We start from the raw sequence: 9,671 nt of genomic DNA, 5'->3' as shown, positions 1-9,671 counted from the left end.
TCTATGCATTATCTTCCCCTTCATAGAAAACAACCTCGTCATGATGAAGGGGCTTGCATAACTCAATGAAGCCATGAGCGATGCCATTCAGGGTCACTCAAGACGGACGGGTCATGATCTTTCAAGCTAGGCTTTAGCAGTACCTGAAGAGTTCTGACAAAACATGGTCTGCTGGAGAAGCAAATGGCAACCCACTTTAGTATTCTTCTTTGGAGAACCCCATGAACAGTATGAAAAGGCAAAAAGATATGACACCAGAAGATGAGCCCCCCAGATTGGAAGGTATCCAATATAATACTGGGGAAGAGCAGAGGGCAATTACCAATAGCTCCAATATGTCAGCAAATTTGGAAAACTCAGCAGTGGCCACAGAGCTGAAAAAGGTCAGTTTTCATTCCAAATCTCAAAGAAGGGCAATGCCAAAGAATGTTCAAACTACCAGAATTGCACTCATTTTACATGCTAGCAAGATTATTTTCAAAATCTTTCAAGCTAGCAGTACCTGAACTTGGAACTTCCAAAGTCCAAGCTGGGTTTAGAAAAGGCAGAGGAACCAGGGATCAAATTGCCAACATTCATTGGCTAATGGAGACAGCAAAGGAATTCCAGAAAAACATCTAATTCTGCTTCACTGACTAAAGCCGTTTTACTGCATGAATCACAACAAACTGTGGAAAATTCTTAAACAGATGGGAATACCAGACCACCTTATCTGTCCCCTGAGAAACCTGTATGGGGGTCAAGAAGCAACAGTTAGAACCTTACATGGAACAACAGACTGGAAAAGAGTATGATAAGGCTGTATATTGTCATTCTACTTATTTCATTTATATGCAGAGTACATCATGCGAAATGCCAGGCTGGTGAATCACAAGCTGGAATCAAGATTGCAGGGAGAAATATTGGCAACTTCAAAAATGCAGATAATACCACTCTAACGGCAGAAAGTGAAGACGAACTAAAGAGCCTCTTGATGAGGGTCAAAGAGGAGAGTGAAAAAGCTGGGTTAAAACTCAACATTCAAAAAATTAAAATCATGGCATCCAGTCCCATCATTTTATGGCAAATAGAAGGGGAAAAAGAGGAAGCAGTGACAGACTGTATTTACTTGAGCTCCAAAATCACTGCAAATGGTGACTGCAGCCATGAAGTTAAAAGATGCTTGTTCTTTGGAAGGAAAGCTATGATAAACCTAGACAGTGTTAAAGACCAGAGATCATTTTGCCTACAAAGGTCCATGTAGTCAAAGCAATGGTTTTTCTAGGGGTCATGTATGGATGTCAGAGTCGGTCCATAAAGAAGGCTGAGCACTGAGTTTATGCTTTTGAATTGTGGTGCTGGAGAAGACCCCTGAGAGTTCCCTAGACTGCAAGGAGATCAAACCTGTCAATCCTAAAGGAAATCAACCCTGAATATTCATTGGAAGGACTGTTGCTGAAGTTGAGGCTCCGATACTTTGGCCACCTGATGTGAAGAACGACTCATTGGAAAAGACCCTGATGCTGGGAAAGATTGAAGGCAAAAGGAGAAGAGGGCAGCAGAGGATGAGATGATTCGATAGTATCAGCTACTCAATGGACATGAATTTGAGCAAACTCCGGGAGACAGCGGAGGACAGGAGCACCTGGCATGCTGTGGTCCATGGGATCCCAAAGAGTCAGGCAGGACTTAGCAACAGAATAACAACATATGCATTATCTTATCCAAAGTTCACCACAGCCTTATGAGGTTGATATTATCAGTGACCCCATTTCATAAATGAGGAAACAAAGACTTTCAATCAAGTCAGTGGAAAGTCCCAGACTGCCACCCAAGTGTATTTAAGTCAGCCCTGTGCTTTTAATCTCTAAGCTATGATTAGGAAATTAAATCTAAGCAAGATCATTTATTTATACCATTGCCTTGTTTCAGAAAGGATTTCAGGCATCTAGTTAAGTAACTCGTCCAAGATTACCCAGACAGTAAGTGGCAGAGCCAGGAATCAAATCTCTTTCTCTCACAAACTATATAAACTGAGATAACGCAGATGTAGACCCACATTATATATTTCCTCATAGCCATGAGAAGGGGAAGTGGGGACATTTTCTTTGGCTTTCATTTTCATTCTGGTTGAATCTGTTCTCAGCATTAGAGCTCCTTGCTGTATCTTTTGAGAAAGGATGAACAGAAGAAGAGGGATTCAGGGATAACAGGTCTGGGCAGTAAGTACATGGGCTGCCCATGGTGAGCAAATGAAAAGGCCTCAGATATTGTGAGAAATGTGCCTGGTACATGGCAGGCAGCATAGCTTAATAAATAAACAGAGTTCAGGAGGAAGGGGAAGAAAGAGCGAAGAGAGCGTGAAATGAACAGACGAGGAAGACCTGGGAAGCCAGGTATTAGAGGAAGTAGAGGGAAGGCAAAGGGGATGGGGAAGGGAACAGGTACCTGTTTAAGAGTGAGAATAAAAATAATAATTGAATGTTGTGTACAAGGTTTTGCAGAAGGAAAGTATAAAAGGTAAATACCACCAAAATGGCTGTTAGGAAAGCAACAACAACAACAACACCTCATATCCTAAAGTATTTCAAATTAGGGACAGTCCCTTCAAGTCTGAGTAACAGTTTCATCAATCCCTCGAAGTCCTTTCTTTTTGAATGTAGCATTGTCCCTCTTTAGCCAAATACTTAATCCATCTATTTGGGCCCCAAAGACCCAATCCAAACAGGATTGTGTGGAAAAAATGGTCTTTTCTTGGGCATTCCCTGGCAATCCAGTGGTTAGGATTCAGCGCTTTCGCAGCTGGGGCCTGGGTTTAATCCTGCTCAGGGAACTAAGACCCCACAGGCTTCATGGCCAAAATAAAAAGTCTTTTCTTGGCAATCACTTAAAAAAACAAATAGGATGAAACATACACTCATATTTTGGTATGTGCCTAAAAAGTGGAACATTTATTTGCTCTCAGTTTGAATTATTACAAAAACATTGCAGAACTTGTTCTTAATCTTTTTTTTTTTTTAAACGAAGGAGCCTGTCTCAATTTAGTATCCTTAACCAAATATGCTTTAGTCTCAGGGCAAGAACTGGCTATAAAGAAAATTTAACTCTTTTAAGAGTTAAATTTAGTTAAATCTTCAGCCCTGGCTGTCCACTGAAAGCGAACTATGGAGGCAAGATTGCATTTGAAATTCTTCTCATTAAGAACCATGATGTTTTACTTAAGGTGGACTTGGTCACTCTGGATAATGTGAAACAGAAGTTACTTATTGAGAGGCAAGGACAGGAAGAGGAAATGGCTGACCAGTAACTAGAGTTCTCCAAAGGTGATAGGTACATTTATTAATCTCCTGGGACCTATATTCAGCTAGCAACTTGATCTGACTAGCATGTGTGTTGAGTAATGTTTAAATCATTAGAGTGCATACATACGGACTTAACATCACAGGAATTTATTTCCTCCCCCTGCCCTTCTCTCTAGACATTTCCTTTTCTTCCTAAACTATGCAAACAACATTCAAAAACAGCAATCCAATTCAGACTTGTTGGGTAGACTCTCATAGAATATTGATCATGAGAACTTCTCTTTTTTTCCACCAGACATGGACAAAGAGTTCTCTGTTGTAAGTAAATTAATCCCAGGCAAAGAAATTTCCACATCTTGAGTTTAGTTTGGAATTCTTCCTTCTTTCTTCAATGGTGGCTAAATGTATATATTTTATTTTTAAATATAGGTAATTAAATATGTATATTTTTGAAAGAAGGTTTATTCAGGGAGAACACACATATAGACAGAGGGTGGGCCATCTCAGAAGGTGAGGGAAGCATGTATATGTTTTAATTGGAGTATAGACGCTTTACAATGTTGTTACAATGTTAGTTTCTGCTGTACAACAATGTGAATCAGCTGTTGCTGCTGCTGCTGCTAAGTCGCTTCAGTCCTGTCTGACTCTGTGCGACCCCATAGATGGCAGCCCACCAGGCTCCCCCGTCCCTGGGATTCTCCAGGCAAGAACACTGGAGTGGGTTGCTATTTCCTTCTCCAATGCATGAAAGTGAGAAGTGAAAGTGAAGTCGCTCAGTCGTGTCCGACCCTCAGCAACCCCATGGACTGGAGCCTACCAGGCTCCTCCATCCATGGGATTTTCCAGGCAAGAGTACTGGAGTGGGGTGCCATTGTAAGTATACATATATCCCCTCCCTCTTGAGCCTCCTTCCACTACCCCATATTATATATTTTTTAATGTAAGCAAGTTACTCTTGTTTTAAGGATTAAAAAAAAAAAAACCTGAGATAATTGAAGGAGCTGCAAATTTAACAAAGTAAACAGCAAAATCATGAGGTTCTCCAACTGTATGTGATAGAAAATGTTTCATAATAGCCAGCGGCTAAAAGCCTGACCTAAATTGAATTTAATCCTTCATTGATTACTTTGTAAAACCTCAGGTGTAACACAAACAATAGCCCTGACACACTGATGCAACAGAAGCACAGATATATTAGACTTTAATGCCCAGTAAAATGATATGAGCTGTAAAAGATCTGTGCTCTGATACTATTTTTAAAAATTGTGATGTTCTCAGCTCTGAGAACCCCTGAAAGAAAAATGACTCATTTTCTAAATGCATTTTTGTAAGCAAAGTGGATTTTGAATTTAATGGTGACATTTAGTCATTATAAAGCAGACAATTTCATCAAGAGTAATTTGATATTTATAACAGCGTCATTGTCGATTAAATTTGTAAAGAGTAAAAGTGAATCAAAAGTCCTCGATGAGCAAAGAAAGAGAAGTGGAAACTGTAATGGGGTTGTCAGCTGTTAAGAGAGAAGAAAACCAAAGGAAGGTTGTAGTTTTTGTAGTTGCTCATTTTTAATTCCATTGATCTTTAGGTGTGCATCGTGATAGAACCAAAGGCCCAAAGAACGAGGTAAATGTATAAAAATTCAGATTACTTGATGGCCAAATCTTCTTGTGGATTTCATTGTCTCTCTTATTTTTCTCTTTGACTTACTCATCTAATAGACTAGTTTCTCTTCTGCAAAGGTTTCCTCAAGATTTTGTTTTGTAGCAATTTTTGGTTGGTGATCCGTCCTTGAAAGAGAGTTGTTTACTACATTCTAAAAAAGCCACAAAGAAGGAGTGTTTCCATTGTCCTTTGGTTACACATTTCTGTCTATTCAAATTGTGAACTAACTTGCTTTTCTGTTCCTTGTAGGCTATAGCCTCATATGCTCTGTACTACCTCCTGAGGACAATGCAGGTATTGTAAATGTCAGAAACATATGTAAGTAATCAAACTCCATTGTATCAAATATTGTGCCAAGAATGTATTTTTCACACATGGTGTGTTAGTGAAGAAATAAAACTTGGAAAATAAACTGTTTTCTATTATGTAGAAAATGGTAGGTGCCCCAGGGCAAAACTTAATTGATACTTAGGCGTAACCTATTGATTTTTAATTGAAAGCTTGTTTATTTTAAAGTGTAAATCTATGAGCTAAACCACATTTTGAGCCTAAGGATTCATGACTGGAATAAGCTTAATGCTGAATTAGCTCTTAGAAAATGTTCTTTCTTAGAATAATAGCATTAGCTCCCAAATATATTTTCTTTGGTAGCTTTATTGCACCCAAAACAAAATTAGTGACATTTGACGATAGCATAAAACATTTACCTTAATTAATAATAGTACGTATTTGAGCATAAAGTATGTTCAATAATTGTTTCCTGAGATCTCAGCATCTGGAAATGCATTCACAATGTCGCCTGACCAGCAAACAAATATTTCATTTTGAGGACTGAAAAGATGAAGCTTTAACCCTTAATTATCCAGCCTATGTTTTACAGAAACTATAGTATATTGCTGTAAGTTCTTTTTTTTCTTTATTTTCTTTGGGAATGTCTGCTTTGAATTTTCATTTATTCCTTGGGGTTTGTGGTTTGGTAAAGCACAGTGGCAAATACATTTACCTAAAAAATTTTTCTAAAGTTTTTTTTTTTTTTCTCATGACTCTTTTAACTCCCCAATTGAAATTTTAGAAGATCAAAGGGAAAGTAAGCAATAAATGCTAATTTTTTCTAAGGATAAAAGAACAGACTGCCTAGCTCATTTACTTCTAATTAAGGCCTGCATGAAACCATAAAAATGGAAATGTGTTTATGTAACCCACTTAAAAGCTAACCAGTGCACAGAAAACAGCCCTCACTGGGTGTGTCAACACATAATTTTGTAATATAAGAAAAGAAAAAATGATACGAAAAATAAAGATTCAATGGCTGGTCTCTTTTCTTAAAACAATTTTCCTCTACTAAAAACATGAGTACCCAAATCAACTAAGTTAATATCTGCAGATGCTGTTTTGCCTCCAGGTATTAAGATAAAACAATAATAAACACACGTGCAAAGAAATTGATTTCTTTTTTCACCCATAGCTATTTAGCAGTCAGTTGTGTGCCAAACCCTGTGTTTATCCTAGCCAAGGCCCAATCAAGTCTCTCTGCTGTTAAATTATAATATATCTTTAAATTATTTATTTATTTATTAGGCTGTGCCTAGTCTCTTAGTTACCCATTCCAGTGTTCTTACCCGGAGAATCCCAGGGACGGGGGAGCCTGGTGGGCTGCCATCTCAGGGGTCGCACAGAGTCGGACACAACTGAATTGACTTAGCAGCAGCAGCAGCAGCAGTCTCTTAGTTGCAGCATGTGGGTCTAGTTCCCTGACCAGGCATTAAACCCAGGCACCCTGCACCGTGTCCAGTCTTAGCCACTGGACCACCAGGGAAGTCCCTATAAGTGTATCTTTAGACAGTCTTTCATTTTCAACCCATTGTTTCATTAAAATTCATATTCTTTTAGACATTTTTCTCTCATGTTGAAGGCTAAGTATAATTTTTATTAAAAAGTTGATTTTGTTTACTTATTTTTCGGCTGCACTGCATGGCTTATGGGATCTTGGTTCCCCAACCAGGTATGGAACTTGGGCACCCGGCAGTGAGAGCCCTGAGTCCAGATCACTAGACTGCCAGAGAATGCCGGGAAAATGTTAATTTTAGATCTTCCACCATAGTGACTTAATCTGAAAATGTTCATTCACATTGTTCCAAGTAAATTATCCTGATTTTCAGGGCTGAGTTCTGAGGTTGTCAGTCCTGTTTAAGCCACTGTCTGCTGAGTTATTAAGATATCTGTGAATGTAAGACCCTGTAGGTCAGTGTACTACATTTATTTATTTATGGATGCTCTGGGTATTCATTGCGGTGTGTGGGCTTCTTATTGTGGTAGTTTCTCTAGCTGTGGAACGTGGGGCCTAGAGCACGAGGGCTTCAATAGTTGCAGCACATGGGCTCAGTAGTTGTGGTGCTTGGGCTTAGTTGCTCCCTGGCATATGGGAGCTTCCTGGACCAGGAATTGAACCCATGTCCCCTGCATTGGCAGGTGGATTCTTAGCCACTGGGGACTACCAGGGAAGTCCTCAGTGTATTACTTTGATCAGAGATTTTTTGCCCAACCAAGAGGACTAAATTTGACTTCTATTCAAAATTATAAGTCATTTGGTGGCAATATACACTCTTCTTTCTGGGATATTTGCCTATATCCTTGTCAGTGCTAATCCCTCTTTTTGGTATAGAACTTTAGACTTCTAGCATTTTAATTTTCATAGCTATCCTCCCTCTACCATGTGCAATGGTCTGTTTTTTAGTATTCAGACTGGACTTTCTAGATTTTTTCTTAACTTTAGAGTCAGACCCTTATTTTGGCTCCTTGATTTGAATTCTCTAATTCTGGTGAGATAAAGGATTCTCCAGTGTTAAACTAAGATGTCTCCAGGGTAACAGAGCAGAGAAGTGGTAGAATATGCTAAAGAGGGCTCTGAGCTATTTCAAATATTATGTGGAAAGCACCCAGGAATAATCAAAGGCACTATAGAATATCAAAGAAAAGCACTCTGAATGAACCTATGTTGAAGAAATGAAATGCATGTAAAAGAGCCAACATGCTATCTTCCGTGTAACAAAAAGGGGGAAATAAAAAATATATCCATATTTGATGATATTTGCACGAGAAACAATGGAAGAATAAAAAAATAATAAAAATTTTTAGCCACGAAGTAAAAGAACTTAAGGGGGAAAAGGGAAGGCATAGACTATTTTGTATATACCTTTTTATTTAGTGTGACTTTTTAAAAACGGTATTTTTATTTATTTGGCAACTCCGGGTGTTGGTTGCGGCATGCTGGGATATTTTTTAATTGCAGCATGTGGGATCTTTAATGCAGCACGTCTACTCTTAGTTGCAGCACGAGGGAGCTAGTTTCTCAACCAAAGCTCGAACCTGAGCCCGCTGTGTTGGCAGCACGGAGTCTTAGCCATTGGACCACCAGGGAAGTCCCTATTTAGCTTGACTTTCGAAACTAAATACATGAAATGCAAAATTATATTAAAAATTATTTGGAAGACAGGTAGATTGGGATCAGTAGATTGGGATCTATAAAGTTATCTTTAAGCTATCTGGGTGGATCCTCATGCCAACTGCTTCTACCAGCCCCATGAATCCTCAGCCTTCTGCTCAGGTACTAAATTCTTGGCACCTATATATGATGTAGGTGACAGAAAACCCAACTCAAATTGATCTCAGCAAAAAAGAAGTTTATTGACTGCGGTAAGCTAGAAAGTCCAGGCATAGATCTTAAGGCACAGCTTGACTCAAGCATTAAACTAGAAAACACTGGGATCCAGTCCTCAGCTTCTTAACAGAATTAGTTCTGTTCTGTAGTTGCCAAGGAAATGGTCCCTGGCCACTACAGGCTATCAACATCACAACAACCAATTACACTTTTCCTCTAATAGCTCCAATGAAAGTCCCAGAATTGAGTCTTGTGGGTTTTGACTGGCCTGTTTTGAATCATGTGCTTATATCCCAACCAATCACGGTAAGGTAGGAGATAGCGTGCCGTCTTGGCTGCGTCTCGGTCACATACTCACTGTGGAAGCAGGAACAAGTGAGCTTCAAGGGAAGTTCATAAAGAGAGAATTCCCCAAGCTTAAACCAAGGTATATTGCCAGGAAGGGTTGTTGTTGTTGTTGTTTTAATTTTTCTTTATTTACTTTTGGCTGTGCAGTGGCCACAGGACTGGAAAAAGTCAGTTTTCATTCCAATCCCAAAGAAAGGCAATGCCAAAGAATGCTCAAACTACCGCACAATTGCACTCATCTCACATGCTAGTAAAGTAATGCTCAAAATTCTCCAAGCCAGGCTTCAGCAATATGTGAACCGTGAACTTCCTGATGTTCAAGCTGGTTTTAGAAAAGGCAGAGGAACCAGAGATCAAATTGCCAACATCCACTGGATCATGGAAAAAGCAAGAGAGTTCCAGAAAAACATCTATTTCTGCTTTATTGACTATGCCAAAGCCTTTGACTGTGTGGATCACAATAAACTGTGGAAAATTCTGAAAGAGATGGGAATACCATGACCTGCCTCTTGAGAAACCTATATGCAGGTCAGGAAGCAACAGTTAGAACTGGACATGGAACAACAGACTGGTTCCAAATAGGAAAAGGAGTCCGTCAAGGCTGTATATTGTCACCCTGTTTATTTAACTTACATGCAGAGTACATCATGAGAAACGCTGGACTGGAAGAAACACAAGCTGGAATCAAGATTGCCAGGAGAAATATCAATAACCTCAGATAT

At 39.2% G+C, this 9,671-nt stretch overlaps 1 long non-coding RNA gene across 1 annotated transcript in view; it reads left to right on the top strand.

Annotated features, from left to right (window-relative positions):
- The first annotated feature begins 4,115 nt into the window (after positions 1–4,115).
- The window catches only part of LOC105004085, a 27,070-nt gene continuing 21,514 nt past the window's right edge, over positions 4,116–9,671 (top strand). The window contains exons 1-3 of the long non-coding RNA XR_827184.1: positions 4,116–4,154; positions 4,867–4,904; positions 5,193–5,261. This is a non-coding gene — a long non-coding RNA (uncharacterized LOC105004085). The remainder of the gene's footprint in view (positions 4,155–4,866; positions 4,905–5,192; positions 5,262–9,671) is intronic.

This window comes from Bison bison, unplaced genomic scaffold (assembly GCF_000754665.1).
Source record: "Bison bison bison isolate TAMUID 2011002044 unplaced genomic scaffold, Bison_UMD1.0 scf7180017864472, whole genome shotgun sequence".
Lineage (NCBI taxonomy): Eukaryota > Metazoa > Chordata > Mammalia > Artiodactyla > Bovidae > Bison > Bison bison.
This window is presented reverse-complemented; position numbering and strand designations above follow the sequence as displayed.